This window comes from Sapajus apella, unplaced genomic scaffold (genome assembly GCF_009761245.1).
Source record: "Sapajus apella isolate SASKATOON/1434 unplaced genomic scaffold, GSC_monkey_1.0 scaffold108, whole genome shotgun sequence".
Taxonomy (NCBI): domain Eukaryota; kingdom Metazoa; phylum Chordata; class Mammalia; order Primates; family Cebidae; genus Sapajus; species Sapajus apella.
The window spans coordinates 1,091,705-1,107,072 of record NW_022437048.1 but is presented as its reverse complement, the minus strand read 5'-3'; the positions used below and the strand labels follow the sequence as shown (position 1 = coordinate 1,107,072).

At 31.6% G+C, this 15,368-nt stretch overlaps 1 protein-coding gene and 1 non-coding gene across 8 annotated transcripts in view; one reads left to right on the top strand and one right to left on the bottom strand.

Annotated features, from left to right (window-relative positions):
• Nucleotides 1–15,368, top strand: part of EPHA5 (EPH receptor A5) — a 353,202-nt gene that overhangs the window by 92,542 nt on the left and 245,292 nt on the right. The window lies entirely within an intron of this gene.
• On the bottom strand, nucleotides 3,775–3,878 carry LOC116537318. Its single transcript, XR_004263071.1, has one exon. It is a non-coding gene; the product is annotated as a U6 spliceosomal RNA (small nuclear RNA).

Sequence of the window (15,368 nt, the reverse complement as noted above, 5' to 3'; positions counted from 1 at the left end):
ATTAATTTGTATTTACTTATTCGGAAAATATTGAGGATAACTAAGTGCTACAAATTCTAGTAATTTCTGGTGATGCAGAAGTGAACAAAAAACAAAAGATTTGTGAGTTCATGGAAGCAATTTCTTGTTTAATTTGTCACATACCAGTCTGATGAGGGAAATGTGACAGGATTTGTAAAGGCACCTCAGTTTTGATGCTAAGTACATACTTTCTTCTGACCTTTCTTTTTTTCTTTAGCATGATTTCCAGAAATTTTGGCTGAATATCTACTGATATTTTAGAATCCAGGTTGCTAGTGGCATTTCTTCATTTATTAATATTTCTGTCTAAAATTGAATGTTAGTAGTTACTTCGTCTATTTCAAATTAAAATACGAATAATGGTATATATGCAAAATTTGCTTAAAATTTTATTATAAACCAAGGAAAAGTAAGTAAATTGGATTTAAATTATAATTATGTAAGTGAACTGACTTGGAATGGTTTTTCCTGTGTTAGTTTCTAAATACCACATCAGTCACTTATAAGCCTCAACAAATACATAGTAACTTAGTACATAAGCTACTGTTACGTTACATGTAATAAAGCAGATTATTAAAATCTTATTAAAATGATGAAATTGTCACAAATTTTTAAATGCCTTTGAAATGAAATGCCTAATAATCACTTGAAAACTGTAGCCAAAAGTATTAATTAAAGAGGAAACCTGCAAATGCTGAGGTTCAATAGATAAAAATGATCTTTTATAAACAGATTTTCATACAAATGTTGACATACTATATATTCCATTAATATAACGTGTACTCATAAGCAAATCAATAAAATGATAGTGACAGCAAATTAAATGTAATTCTGCATTCAGAGATTAAAATAATAATAATTAACAAACAAAAACCTAACTTTCAAAAATGATTCCTAGCTAATACTTCTTTCTTTGGTTGGAAGTAAAGTGCACATGCAAACATTCAATTAGCAACAGTGTTAGGAAGATGTGTACCTGTGCAAGAACAGTGGGACTTGTTTTCCCATTTCTATAGAGTGTAAAATTCATCTTTCTCTGTGTGGAGAAAAACTGTCACTCAAACCGATGGACATGGGAAGAGGTACCAAGGGACTGAGCACTTGCATCAGATATGAAGTCAAGGTCTCAACTCCCAGTAGTGCTACTTCAAATGCCCACCTGTCCTAACTTGTTAAACTTTCCATATGTGTCTAGGGTGAGAGATTTCCCAAGTGAATAGAGTTATACCATCAGTGACAATCAATAATAGGAAATAAGGAAAATATGACAAAGTCTGTGCTAAGTAACAGAAACTCTTAGTTCCTAATTTTTATGTCTTACTCTCAAATATATGCATAACTGGGGGATGACATTCAACCACTGGAGGACAAATCTGCCTTATTTGAATAAGTCAGTGATAGGCCTTTGTACAGGCCTATCCATTAGAAAGTTCTATAATATGTCACTATTTACACATTAACTTTTTGAGGCTTAACAGATTTTTTGTTTGTGTTCAAAACTATATTATGCAACATTTTGCAGAGCATAACATTCTTCTACTAACCATTTGCTTTTTAAATGCCGAGTATATTGGATAAACCAAAGTTAAGAAAAATGATTGTAAAAATGCTGTACCTCTTCAGGTGAATGATATTTGCACATTTCACATACTGCATAGCTTGTACTTGTTTAATTATTATACTTTTTTCTTGACATGGATGCAGAGTTCTATACTGGGCATATTTCTAGAAACCAAAGGTTTGGACCAGAATTGACAAATGTCATGCATACCCTTTATTAATTTATTAATTTTAGGCAGTTACTTCTTTCTTTTTTTTTTTTTAATGGAATCTCGCTCTGTCACCCAGGCTGCATCACCCAGTGGCATCATCTTCGCTCACTTCATCATCCACCTCCCAAGTTCAAGCGATTCTCCTGCCTCAGCCTCCCTAGTAGCTGGGATTATGGTGCCCACCACCACCACTTCCTGCTAATTTTTTTGTATTTTTAGTAGAGACAGGGTTTCACCATGTTGGCCTGGCTATTCTTGAACTCCTGACTTCAGGCGAATCACCCACCTCGGCCTCTCAAAGTGCTGAGATTACCAGCGTGAGCCACTGCACCCAGCCTTCTGCAGTTATTTCTAATAGACTTCTCACTACCTTAGAATGAAGTAGCTAAGACTGCTATTAGGCTAATTAGTAGTCTTTTTTAAAATTTTGTTTAAGACTGAATCTAATTGTAAGCTTGATGCCTTCATAGGGTAAAGGAAAGATAAATGGCAAAATTTATGTGAGTAAATAAACCACTATAATGTTTCCATCCCTTTACAGACTATTCAGAGAAAACATTGAAACCTGAATAGTCTCATTAAGCAGTAAAATATTGAGGTAAGCTAATATTTCTGCATTGAGTTAGTAAAGTAGTAGGTAGAGAGAACAGAAGATTTCTATGCCAGAAAGTTGCTAACAAGTGGTGTTTGAACATCAAGGGAAGAAGGTACATGGAACCACTCAGCTTATGTGAGCCCACTGAATTGGGTAACTGACCATCCAATGTTGTGAGTACAGAAATGCTATAAAATGTGGTCCCTCAACTTTCAGTGGGCCAGAATGATTGCCAGGGTTCACTGTGGACTTTTCTCTTTGATCAGCTCACTCATTCCAGTGTGTCTGTTGTTTCTGTTGATTACTGTCATCTAAGATTGCTCAGTTCTTTATATTGTGTTCCTAGATTTTTCTTTTATTTTTTTATTGTACTTTAGGTTCTGGGGTACATGTACTGATCATGCAGGATTGTTGCATAGGTACACACTTGGCAAGGTTGTTTGCTTCCTCCATCTCCCCATCACCTATAACTGACATTTCTTTCCACGTTATCCCTCCCAGCCTCCCCAAACCCTGCTGTCCCTCCCTTAGCCCCCCAGCCCACACCAACCCCAGTGTGTAATGTTTCCCTCCCTGAGTTCATGTGTTCTCATTGTTCAACACCCATCTATGAGTGAGAAGATGCGGTGTTTGGTTTTCTGTTCTTGTGTCAGTTTGCTGAGAATGATGGTTTACAGTTTCATCCATGTCCCTACAAAGGACATAAACTCATCGTTTTTTATGGCTGCATAGTATTCCATGGTGTATATGTGCCACATTTTCTTTGTCTACTCTATCATTGATGGACCTCTGGGTTGGTTCCATGTCTTTACTATTGTAAACAGTGCTGCAATGAACATGCATATGCATGTCTTTATGATAGAACGATTTATATTCTTTTAGGTATATACCCAGTAATGAGATTGCTGGGTCAAATGGAATTTCTATTTCTAGATCCTTGAGATATCGCCACACTGTCTTTCACAGCAGTTGAACTAATGTACACTCCCACCAACAGTGTGTAAGTATTCCTTTTTCTCCACATCCTCTTGCACATCTGTTTTCTCCTGATTTTTTTAATGATCACTATTCTAACTAGTGTGAGATGATACCTCAATGTGGTTTTGATTTGCATTTCTCTAATGACCATGTGATGATGAGCATTTTTTTTCATATGTTTCTTGGCCTCATATATGTCTATTTTTGAAAAGTATCTGTTCATATCCTTTGCCCACTTTTGAATGGGTTTGTTTGTTTTTTCTTGTAAATCTGCTTTAGTTCTTTGTAGACTCTGGATATTAAGTTTTTGTCAGATGGGCAGATTGCAAAGATTTTTTTCCCATTCAATTGGATGCCGATTCACTTTAATTATTGTTTCTTTTGCTGTGCAGAAACTCTTAAGGTTTAAAAAATATAGAACACTTCATGAATTTGTGTGTCATCCTTGTGCAGGGGCCATGCTAATCTCTTTATCGTTCTGATTTTAGTATATGTGCTGCCATAGTGAGCACTCATAGATTTATTCTTATCCATACCTAGCAACATTATTTTCCCAATTAAAGCTTACTTTCTAGTGGGCAAATGTTTATTTAAAGTACATACTGTACCAGTCTCCTCACTGTATCATTAGAAAGGAAACACTGTTCAATTGAAGGAGATATTTTGTGTATCATAGATTCTCTAGCTCTAATCCTTGAACTAACATGAGATGCCAGAGAGTCCATTTTAAGTTGCAGACGTTTCATAGAAAAAGCTTATTAGTGATGGAATTTTTACAAACAGCATCACTAGAGCAATTCTGCCATGGCAGTCAATAGTCTGAGAAAATTACTCTATATCATATTCTACTATATATATATATATATATATGCAATTTATTTAATAATTTTTTCACATGGATATTTAGAGTACTTTCTCTTTATGTGGAATGACATTTTGATAAATTTTTATTTACACAAATATTTAACTACATTTATAATTATTTTCTTAATATAGAGCCTTAAGAGTTTGAATACATGTAGTGGAGTATTTTCAAAGCTTTTAAAAACTATTCAAACATAACTTCCAGAATTATTGTGATAATTATTATTTTTATTATTTATTTATTTATTTATTTTGAAACAGAGTCTCACTTTGTTGCCTAGGCTGGAGAGCAGCGGAACAGTCCTGGCTCACTGCAACCTCTGCCCCCTGGGTTCAAGCTATTTTCCTTCCTATGCCTCCTAAGTAGCTGAGACTACAGGCATGCACCACCATGCTCAGCTAATGTTTGTATTTTTAGTATAGAGATGGGGTTTCACCATATTGGCCAGGCTGGCCTTGAACTTCTGACCTCAGGTGATCCTCCTGCTCAACCTCAGAAAAGTCTGGTATTGCAGTCATGAGCCACTGCGTCTGGCCTGTGATAATTATTATTACACAAATAATAAATGATTAAAGGACATGCCCTCTTAATTTTACTTTTTTCTGTTTCTGCTATCCTATACACAAATACTTCTCATATTCAGTATAAGTAACATGAAACTATTGGCACATAAATAGACTTACAGTCACAATTTTTATACAAACTTTTCACTTAGCATATGGCTCATTATGCTATTTAAGGTGACAGAAATTGATAAGTCTTTTGCACTAAGTATCTGAATTATTTCCATTTGTTTTATAGATGACTGGGATGATTCATGCTTATAAGCATTTAGAAGCAATCGGGGCCTAAGTTTGAATATCAGGTCTTGATTCTGTTTCAAGTCCATATGTTCATCACTAGCATACATGTGTTAGAGGTTATGTGATATATTCAGGTAATAAAATAACTGAAATAAGTGTGGTGATATTGTCATAAATAATAATTTCTTAAAAGTGATAGATATACTTGAAAACTAATTGCAGAAAAATTAAATTAGTTTCTTTCCAGTAACATTTTTTCAGAGTTTTATAGGAGATAATAATTCAGCTCATGAGAAAATGACTTATTTAATTGTTTTATAGCTATATGGAATTCACCAAAATCTTCATTATGCCATGTTATTTCTAAAGATATTTTCAGCTCTAAGACCAGAAAAAGAATAGGAAAAAAGAATGTCCTAACCCCTTCATGTTAATATTTGCTTCAATTACACTATTTTTATTAACTCAAAAATTACTTGAAAATAGGAAGAGTGTTGATGTAAAAAGTAGAAATTTTGATAATTATTTTGGAGAGTTACATTTCCAATATGAAATATATAACAGGATTTTGGATGGCATGTTCTAATTTGCTAATTTAACAATTTAGAAATAATATTTGGAAATATAATTGGACTTTGGACCCGAATACGGAAATGTTATTATGCAACTGTAAGGACAAGAAGTTTGACTAGAGAGAAATAACAAACCAAAAGAAATCCTAAATAAAAACCCACAAAAGCCCCTTGTGACAACAATACATATTTTCATTAAAAAATAAAATATACATAAGACCTAAAAATCAAATTAAGTTGAAAAATAAGTTATTGTGGGTGCTACAATAAAAACAAAACAAAACAAAAAGATTGGAAAAGATGAATAGAAATGATAATAGTGTTTAGGAAGCAAACTCGTTCCTTTAAATCTTTTGAACTTACTCATTGTTCAGTCTTAAGTTGGTGCTTAATAAGAAAATGTTGAAGAAGTGATACACAGACAATTTCATTCATGTTCTGAAGCAATTTCATGTGTTGGTTTCAAAAACCATACTAGAATTGTCCTCTTTTAAGTTTTGTGATACTCCATTAAATTTACTTTAACTCTTGTTGATTTAGACTTTTTAAGGAATGCAAATTTTTGATCTTTTTTTTTTTTACTTTTAAGCAAACCATTTTGTATATTTTACTAGTAATTGGGCCATATTGTACATTTTAACTAATAAACATTCCTTTTAAAGGTAATTTAAGAAATTCTTCCCTATTCACATTTTTTCTATTACTTCCATAAATATTCCTATTTCCTTCTGTTTTATTCCTTATAATTTTCTCACACAAAGAAATACTTTGAAAACAACTTTTCTATTTTCTGAATTAGTATAAGGAGTGCATCAGGCATGAAAAAAAGAAAGAAGAAAAGTAGAAAGAGAAGGGAGGAGAAAGAAAAGAGAGGGCCAGAGGAAGGGAGGGAATGAAGTCATTGATTGCTATGATCTTTCTTGTTTCTTCTGGTCAAATCATACCCAATCTTCCCAGAACTCTTAACTTTATATCACCACTTGTTTGTTTTATCTCCATTGTCATCTTCCAAATGTATTTCAATCTTACATTTGTTATTAAAATAAAACAAATTACCAACATGTTGAGATTTTTCTTGGTTTTTAACTGGATAAACTACTATGTAGTCACAGACTGAAAGTAAAAATCATGCCCGTGGTTAGAAATTGTACAAAGACAATGAAATCCTGCCTAGAAATATTATTACTTTTTTCAGAGATGGAAAATTATAGAATATTCATAAATAACTATGTTCTCCACCTGAAAGGGTGATCTCTCTTCTTTGGCTGCTCCTTATCCTATAATCATGATCTTTTTTTAATCCTAGAGTAATAAAACTTTGATGGTTGATAAGGGCTATTTTGGAAAGGAAAGCTGACTAAGGTATTAAATCAATTTCAAGTCTCAAAAAGGGAAATAGAACATTTACATGAGTATCTATGTGAGGGTAGAGTGGAGGAAGATGTCAAAAAAAAATCCAAGGACATCACACTAGAGAGCTGTAACTAACCATAGCAAAAACTAAGACTTTAAGAATAGATTCAGAAAGAAGATGCTACCTTTTAACTTGAAATAGTTCCTTGACTTCATTAATGCTTTGCTGAGATTGAAGGAAATAGCCTGGTAATATCTGATTCTAAAGTTTCCTGGATTATAATACAGTATGAATTACCTCATACAATGACCATGATGTAGCTTGGAATAAAGAGTGAGTGTACTTAGGGATACAGTTCTATCATCTTCTGTTTTGGAATGAAGAAAATCTTGAGACTGGGAAGAACTCTGAACTCATGCAGCATTTGAACTACTCAGTTGCCCAGTGGTGTAGCTTCTTTTCTGGTCTATGATATATAATTATGAGCCTTCTCATATAGTGAATTACACACACACACACAAGCACACACAGACATTCATTTAGTAAATTTTTTTTTGCTAACTTAGAAATTTTGGACTATAGATATTTTGTTGCTTGAAGAGGGCATCATCTATAGCAAAAAGATTTCAAACTTTTGTGAAACATTTGATTGAACTCTAGATGACTTTTATTTCCAGAATTGGAGGATGAGGGTATGCAAAAACCAGGATTGGGAAGCATTGTTTTAGGCACTATATTCTTAAACTAAATTCCAGATACTTCATTTTGAGATGAAATGACCAAGATTCTACCAATATTAAATATAAAAATGTTAAAAATTTTCACTTGTATATTTCTGCAAAAAGTGAATGATTAAAGGTCATATTTTGTTTTTGCTTTCATATGTGAACTATATTCTAATTTTTCTTGCATGTTTCAAGTAAAAGAGAATCATGTGTATCTTTAATTAACAAAATCATCCTGTTTTAATGTCTTTGAATTTATTTGGTCCACATTCAAGTTGACTCAGAAATACTTGTATTATCTAAGGAAATAAATTTGAAACCTCAAATAAAACACTATTTAATTACTTGGGAGTAGGAAAAATATCTGTGCTATTCTATTATTATACTGATTTTTCTCTTTTATTATCCTCAATTGTGTTAATTAGCTTAGAATGGCACCTTTCTTTCCTCTTAAGTTTCAACATTCCTTTAAAAGAACACTTAGGAAATAATTTAACTCATCAAAATGAAACAAAAATAGCCATTTAAATTGATAAAATAACATTCACCTTTACTAAATATTCTTTACTGCATTTGGCTTTCTAAATATTTTATTTGGGGTCAAACATCTTAAAAAGCATTGATTCAAATATAATGAGCCTAACCTAAATTTTTTTATGCTTTTTAATATTGTGATAGTTCACTATTAACATATCTTCAAAACAGATAATTGAAATATAGAATGTTTCCAATGGCATGTTTGCATACGTAAGTACATTATTCTCTGAAATAAAGTAGTGAGCTAAATGTTGTTTTTCAATCATTTAAGTATTTTCCCTGTTATGCTTAAAAATTAAGCTAAATTACTTTTAAAAATCTATCATAAAGGAAAATATTGGTCACACTGAGTTTTAGAATATATTCTGATTATTACTTATTAAAACAATAAATTAAAACTGAAGATCACTAGAAGAACACTTTGAATGCCCTTAAAAATAATACAATGTTGACAACATTGAAAAATTCTTTGAAGATAGATTCATTTTATTTTATTATTTATAAGAAACTGTTTCTGTAAGTCAATCAGATATGGTTTGAAAAGTGCATATGAATTATTTAAGATATTATTTCTATTGATATGACATTTTTGCTTTTCAAGACAAATTCTTTCTAAAAATAGTATTCATTGAAAATAGGATAGTAGTTTCACAACATTTCCTGTTTTATCCTTTGATGTAAAATAAAACACAATATTGGGGGATGAAGATTATATATTTAAACAAAAAGATAGGACGCTTTTTGCGCAAAAAGTTGAGATAGTTTGTTAATTATTAATAAAAATGTTTATTATTATGTTGTACATTTGTTCATAATTGATATTTAAAATCAAATTATGCTCTAAATATACAATTACTTGATATTTTATAACAAATTGTGAGTAAATCTATTTTTTTGCATCACAGGACAGAGTTTTTGATGATTTAAAATAGTTAATTCCAATGCAACAATATTTTGAGAGAGACAATTGTGTTAGGTGTCCAAAAAGTTTTGCATATCTAATTCTCATACTTACCATTCAATTCTCCTTCAACAATTATTATTGCAATCAAATTTTATTGAGTGTACTTTACTTCCTCAATGAGCTGTCTACCTCTAACAAAAATTAAAATTTGTTTGAAAAATATAGTTATCATCTGAGGTAATAAAGATATATTTTCTCTAGAGCAGATAAAATGATATGGAGTCATGCTCACAAATTTTACCCAAAACAAAAGAGAACACCTTTCCATTAAGTTAAACATGGTTTTGAGTGAAAATGAAAACACTTTTTCAATGTCTATTACTCATTAATACAATTGTATCTCCATTTTTTCTACACCAACACTTTGAGTTTGAAAACTAGCCAATAATTTATTGCCTTTAAAAAAATAAAAGAATAGGGTTAGTTTATTAGCAGGCAGAATTTTAAACAGGAGGATCAGAATAAAGGATGAATTTAAGTCTGAAAATATAGAATATTGTCAATTATCCTATTAAAAGAGAAGATCAATTATAAAAGACTTTCCCAAACTCCCCACAGCAGAAGGATCCACTGATATGTATATTTTGAGTTTCACTGTTTTGAATGGAACACAGTACTCAGGCACTTTGGTTAATAGGGACAGTCATATTCTATATTTAGTGCTCTTTGCAAAATATGCTTTTAGACATATGCGCTCAGTTGTTATGTGCTGAATTTCTGTATAAATCATTTTAAAGAGTGCGACATTTTTATTCCATTCAATTTTCAATAGCAGAATGTTATATACTGACAGTTTGGCTATCACCAACTTGTGCTTGAACATTTACTTTTCTTACTTGTCAGAACCTTCTCTGAGGCTGTCTCTTTTTCTTAATAGGGAGAATACTCAGAAAGTCAAATTCCAAAGTTATTGACATTAAATGATATATGGCAATATGTCACCAGTATATAGTATATGTTTTAGTTATGATGGGGATTGTCAGTTTGACATATCATGGGCATTTCAAGACCAAGTATTAAAACTTAGAAGAGAATATAAGTGCTGTGATGCAAACTTGTTGAATGATGGAAGAGAGGGTTTTACTAAGAAGTTCATTTTTGGAAGTAAATTATCTACCAAGTTTGCTGATTTATGCATTCTATAGAAAAATAATTTAAGGACCAAACTTTCCCAGACATAAAAAGAAATTTATCTTATAAAGATCTATGGACTTAAAGAATCTTTTTTGTTTGCTTTTTGCTTTCACAACACTTCGGAAATAAATATTTTTAAGTTTCTGTTGTCAGAGTTTGATGAATGCATATAAAAGTGTGGAGTGTTTACATATGGGTGTGTGTATTCAAATAGTGTATGGTTCTTTTATATTAAGTGTATAAGACCTATAAGAGGTTGACCATGCATAAATATATATTCCCACTATTTACTCTCAAAAAACAAGCCTCCATTATAAAAAAAAAAATTAAAACAATTACCAAAAAATAAAGAAATGTAACAATTGTCAGTTTACCAAAACAACCATTGTATATTTTAAATGGCCTTTACTGATGTTACAGTTTAGGCAAGAAAATAATATGATAATTAGCATCCTGTCAGTTACATTTTACTTCTGTTAAATGTACGTGTGGTATAATACAGACAAACCTTACAACTGACAGGAAGAGGCATTGCTAACCAGCAGATGTTTCTAACCACCTTAGAGCTTAAAGCTCATACACTCAGTGCCTCTACTGTGAATTAAATTGGAGTAGCACTTTGCTGCCTCTCTAGATTTCCATCAAAAAAATAAGGAAGAAAAGAAAGGAAGAATAAACAAGGTGGGTGGGGGAATTGAAGAAAGGGCGTGAAATTGATTTAGCAAATGGTTCACCATTGGCATTGCAGTTTATTTCTTGAAAAAGTTTGACATGGAAAGGTATTTCAGAAAAGCCTTAATTTCATAGAGTGGATTTTTTAAGGAACGTTGTGAGGTGTCAATTTGTGCAGTGCAACTGGATATGAAGAATATTAAGTGGTTTCCTACAAAATATCTATACACATCTGCCAGAAAGAATTGAGTGTTTAATACACACTGCAATTTAATCCATTTAGACTGTTATTATATTGTGACATGTACACTGAACATCTTTGTTGCATGAATGGAATTGCTAAACAGAAAGAGGAGACCCCATTGTTTTTCACGTTACACAGCCATGAGAAAATAGGAGCAAAAAGCTCTTAATTATCATATTTCCATGTTGTAGAAGTAGGGCCCCCACAGAGGTCTCTTTGTAATGCCAAGGATAGTGGAATTACGAAAGACAAGTTTGAAAGGACATTTTGAAAGAATTGGAGAATTCAAGGTTATAACCCATGAATTGGCAAAATAAAACATCATAGCATTTCTAACATACCAAATTTGAAGAAAAGATTAACAGAGAGGAAAAAAATGAGATAGAAATAGTCTCCAAGTTATGTTTTCAAAGTAGAATTGGAAATAAAAAGGGTTTATTCAAAATTATAAACTTATGAACAGTTTTAATTTAAATTACTATTTCATTTATATTCTCTTCAATTATTTTTCTAATATAACTTTTTAATATTTTTGGTTGTATTTTAACTGCAACATATATATTTACCATAATATGTATTAGTTAGCTTAGCATCGTCCTAGCTTAATAGATTATCTTGCTTTTTAAATAGTTATTGTTGTCTGCTATTCTTTCTTTTGTCTTACACGTATTTAAATTTTCTAAATTTGCTGAAAACAGAATATTACTTGAAGTATTGGTTGTGAAAACAAGGTAATAAATGGAATCTTATATTTTTATTAGTAGACTGACCAAAAAATACTGAAGTAAAATAAAATAAATTGGAGTAAAAGCAAAATAAAAATTACTTCAGGCCTTATTGGAAATCTCTCAAACTTTACTGAAAAACATTTATATGACTTCTCCAATTATATGTTTGTGAGTCTCTTTCTTATATAGGAGTAGAAGTTTCAAAATTAAATACTTTGTGAAGCCTTAAATGAGAGATATAAAGAGCGTTAAGTGGCTATTTGCAAAATATCTAATACTTCTGCCAGGCATCTGTCTATTTTTAATTAACTGTATAACCTTTAATAATAGATTTAGGTAATGAATAGAGGAAAACTATAGACTACTACAAGATTTTTTTCTGGATGCAACGGTGTAAAATTGAATCATAAATTAACAGTTAATGTATTTTGAAATTCATTTCCATACAGAACACTTTGTATTAGAAATACCAGTAATGAGAAATAGAAGCCCCCAATAAGTAATGCTGTGTCCTTGCATTATTTATTGTTTCTGAAAATGTATATGTCTCTCACCCTAAATACAAATATATTGCTTAACTCTAGCAATACTTCATTTTTTCCATTAAAGCAGATTATTTATGTACCCCTGTAGTGTTGGCAACTTCATGAAATATATAAAACATTGCAGAATATAATCTACACTACTGTGAAATTTTTAAATAACTTGGTACGTGTAGCTATGAAAGGCTTGAAGCTTATAGTAATAGAATTGGTATAAGTAGGGACTGAGCTCAGTTATCAAGTGCATATGCTTATAAAAAGATAAAATAAAAACAAAGTCACAATGTATTCATGGCCAGGTCACTAGAAAGCAAAATGTATGGCAGTTAATTGTGGTTTCACAAGCACCAAAATCATATGAAAATGAGGAAGAAAAGGGATGAGTAATTTTGACATCTCCTAATATAACATTTAAATTTCTAGTGATCAGGACACCAGCAATTATCTACACATTAATAGCAACTATTATTTAGAAATATTTGTTGAAATAGTTGTAGCATTTTAGTCAAAGCTTCTTTTGGGTTGAGAACTTGTGTGGTTACTTCGGTTTAGAAACCAAGGTTGATGTCTATCTGGCTTTCCTGGTATCACCTTCAATTAATATGTAAGAAAAACAATTCTCTTATTTATGATACAGAAATACAAGGTGAAATATGTATACAAAAGTAAAAGTGGGCCTCAAAGAAGTCGTTTTTTGATTATTTGTTTAAAACTGTATAAAGCCAGCAAAGAGTAAGTTGGGTGAACCACAGATGATAATTTTGTTTAACATGTATCACCAAATCCTTTGACGAAGAATACTTGACAAAAAGTAGTTTGAAATTAAAATTTCTAGTATTTGTGGACTTTGTTATAGTACTTGTTTTGGTCTATTAGCCTTTGATATTTTTTAAACAGATGGATGATGGCTGAACACATACTATTGATGTCATTTAGCTTCCACAACTTTGCATATAAAAATCTCTTTTATTACTCGTCAGATATTTCAATAAGACAGAAATGTGGAAAATAGCTTGATTTTTCTCCCATTACAAACTAATCATGTTTCCATGTGCTAATTTCCAAATATTTTTATCAAAAAAATGCTTGCTTCAAGTTTTTAACTTCCATACAGATTAAGAACAGGACATGTGGATTTGATATTTTCTGCTACACATGATGTATGCTGATTCTTCCTTATCTTCCCATTAAAGTAGTATTGGGTAAATTTTGTCAATCCATCTGCCAACTTAATATTTAATTTTTAAAGTTCTAACTCCACTCTACTTCCTAAAATCTAACCATTACACAGTTTCTTGTTATCTGCTCTTTCAGACAACTGTATTCCTCCATATAATTATGTTAGAATTGGAAGCTACTTGTGTGTTGTGATTAAAGGATGCTGAAATATTTTTGCTTCTCCAGATAATTTTGAATGCTTTATTTCTTGAACCTTTGAGTGAAGGAACTGAAGACTTCTCTTATAATGTAAATATTATCTGATAACAGTGATCAGTTTTGCTTTGATCAGACATCAACGCCTTAGCAGCACCTGAGAAATAAAATTCAGTAAGTTTTGAACAAGGGACAGCTCTGCCAAATGAGGACCTAAATAAGTGTCAGTCAAATGGTTCCTCAGAACCGTGTGTGACTAAAACAATGGGGATAGTAGGAAGGAGAAAATAGTGAGGAAAAAAAGAATTCATGTCTACTTGATTTACTTGAAAGTATATTTTATCATGATCACAAGGTTTTAATTGAAGCAAAAGTTTTATGTATAGTATATTTTATTTATTTATTTTTTTAGAGACTGAGTCTTATCTGTCACCCAAGCTGGAGGGCAGTGGCATAATCGAAGCCCATCGGAGCCTTGAACTCCTGGATCCTAGCCATTCTCCCACCTCAACTTACCAAGTATCTACAGGCACCACCACACCTGGCTATTTTTGTTTAAGTATTATATTTAATTAATCAGCATCTTCAGTGTCTTGAAGACTTTTGAGTTCTTAAAAACAGAATATTTCAAAAAAGTGAGAAGAAACTCTATACAATAAGCTTGCCTTTTGAGAATTGTAATGTAATGCAGAAAAAATCACTACTTTCAGAATGTCAAGGATGTTTTGGTATGCATCTTCTCTGTGACCTTGCATAATGAGCCATATGTCTTCCACATGCCTGGATATACAGTTGCAAAATTTATCTTATGAATTTTTATATGAACTGCTTCTGAAAACAACTTCAACTATCTAAAACTTATATTTTTCTTATGTTAATATGAAATTTAGTTTCAGGTATAGCCAAATACATCTTTTTTTCCCTAAAACTTTAGTAGGGGGTTTACGCTTACCTAAAGGTCTACAAATGTTTAAGTTCATGTTGGAGAATTCTAAATGTCTCCAAAGTATGCCAGAGAAACAATTGAGAAGCATGGTTCTAAAAGCTAGAAATCTAAACTTTGGTTACTTAGTGTCAATAAAATTGTATACAAAAATAGTCCTCAGTAGTAGAGGAAATTTAGAACTGATTCATATTAATTTAATTATGGATCTTTAAGTTGACTTGGATTGAGGTTGAGAAATGCCACCTGATTTTCTCTGTAGCATAAATAGCATGCCTAGCAAGCCAAATTCTTTCAGCAAATGATAGCCAGTGACCTTCAATCTTGACTCAAAATCCCAAAGAATCAGAAGAATCAAGAGCTCTGTGATATTCAGTTGAAAGTAGCTGACATTCTGATTATCAGGATTAACTAGACTGCAGACATTTATCAGGTTAATTCTGAATATTGCCAGATTGAATGGTAACTGGAAATGTTTCAATGTGTTATATTAGACCTCAATGAGAGTCTGAACAAATTCTTCTATACTCAGAGCTGCAAAGATA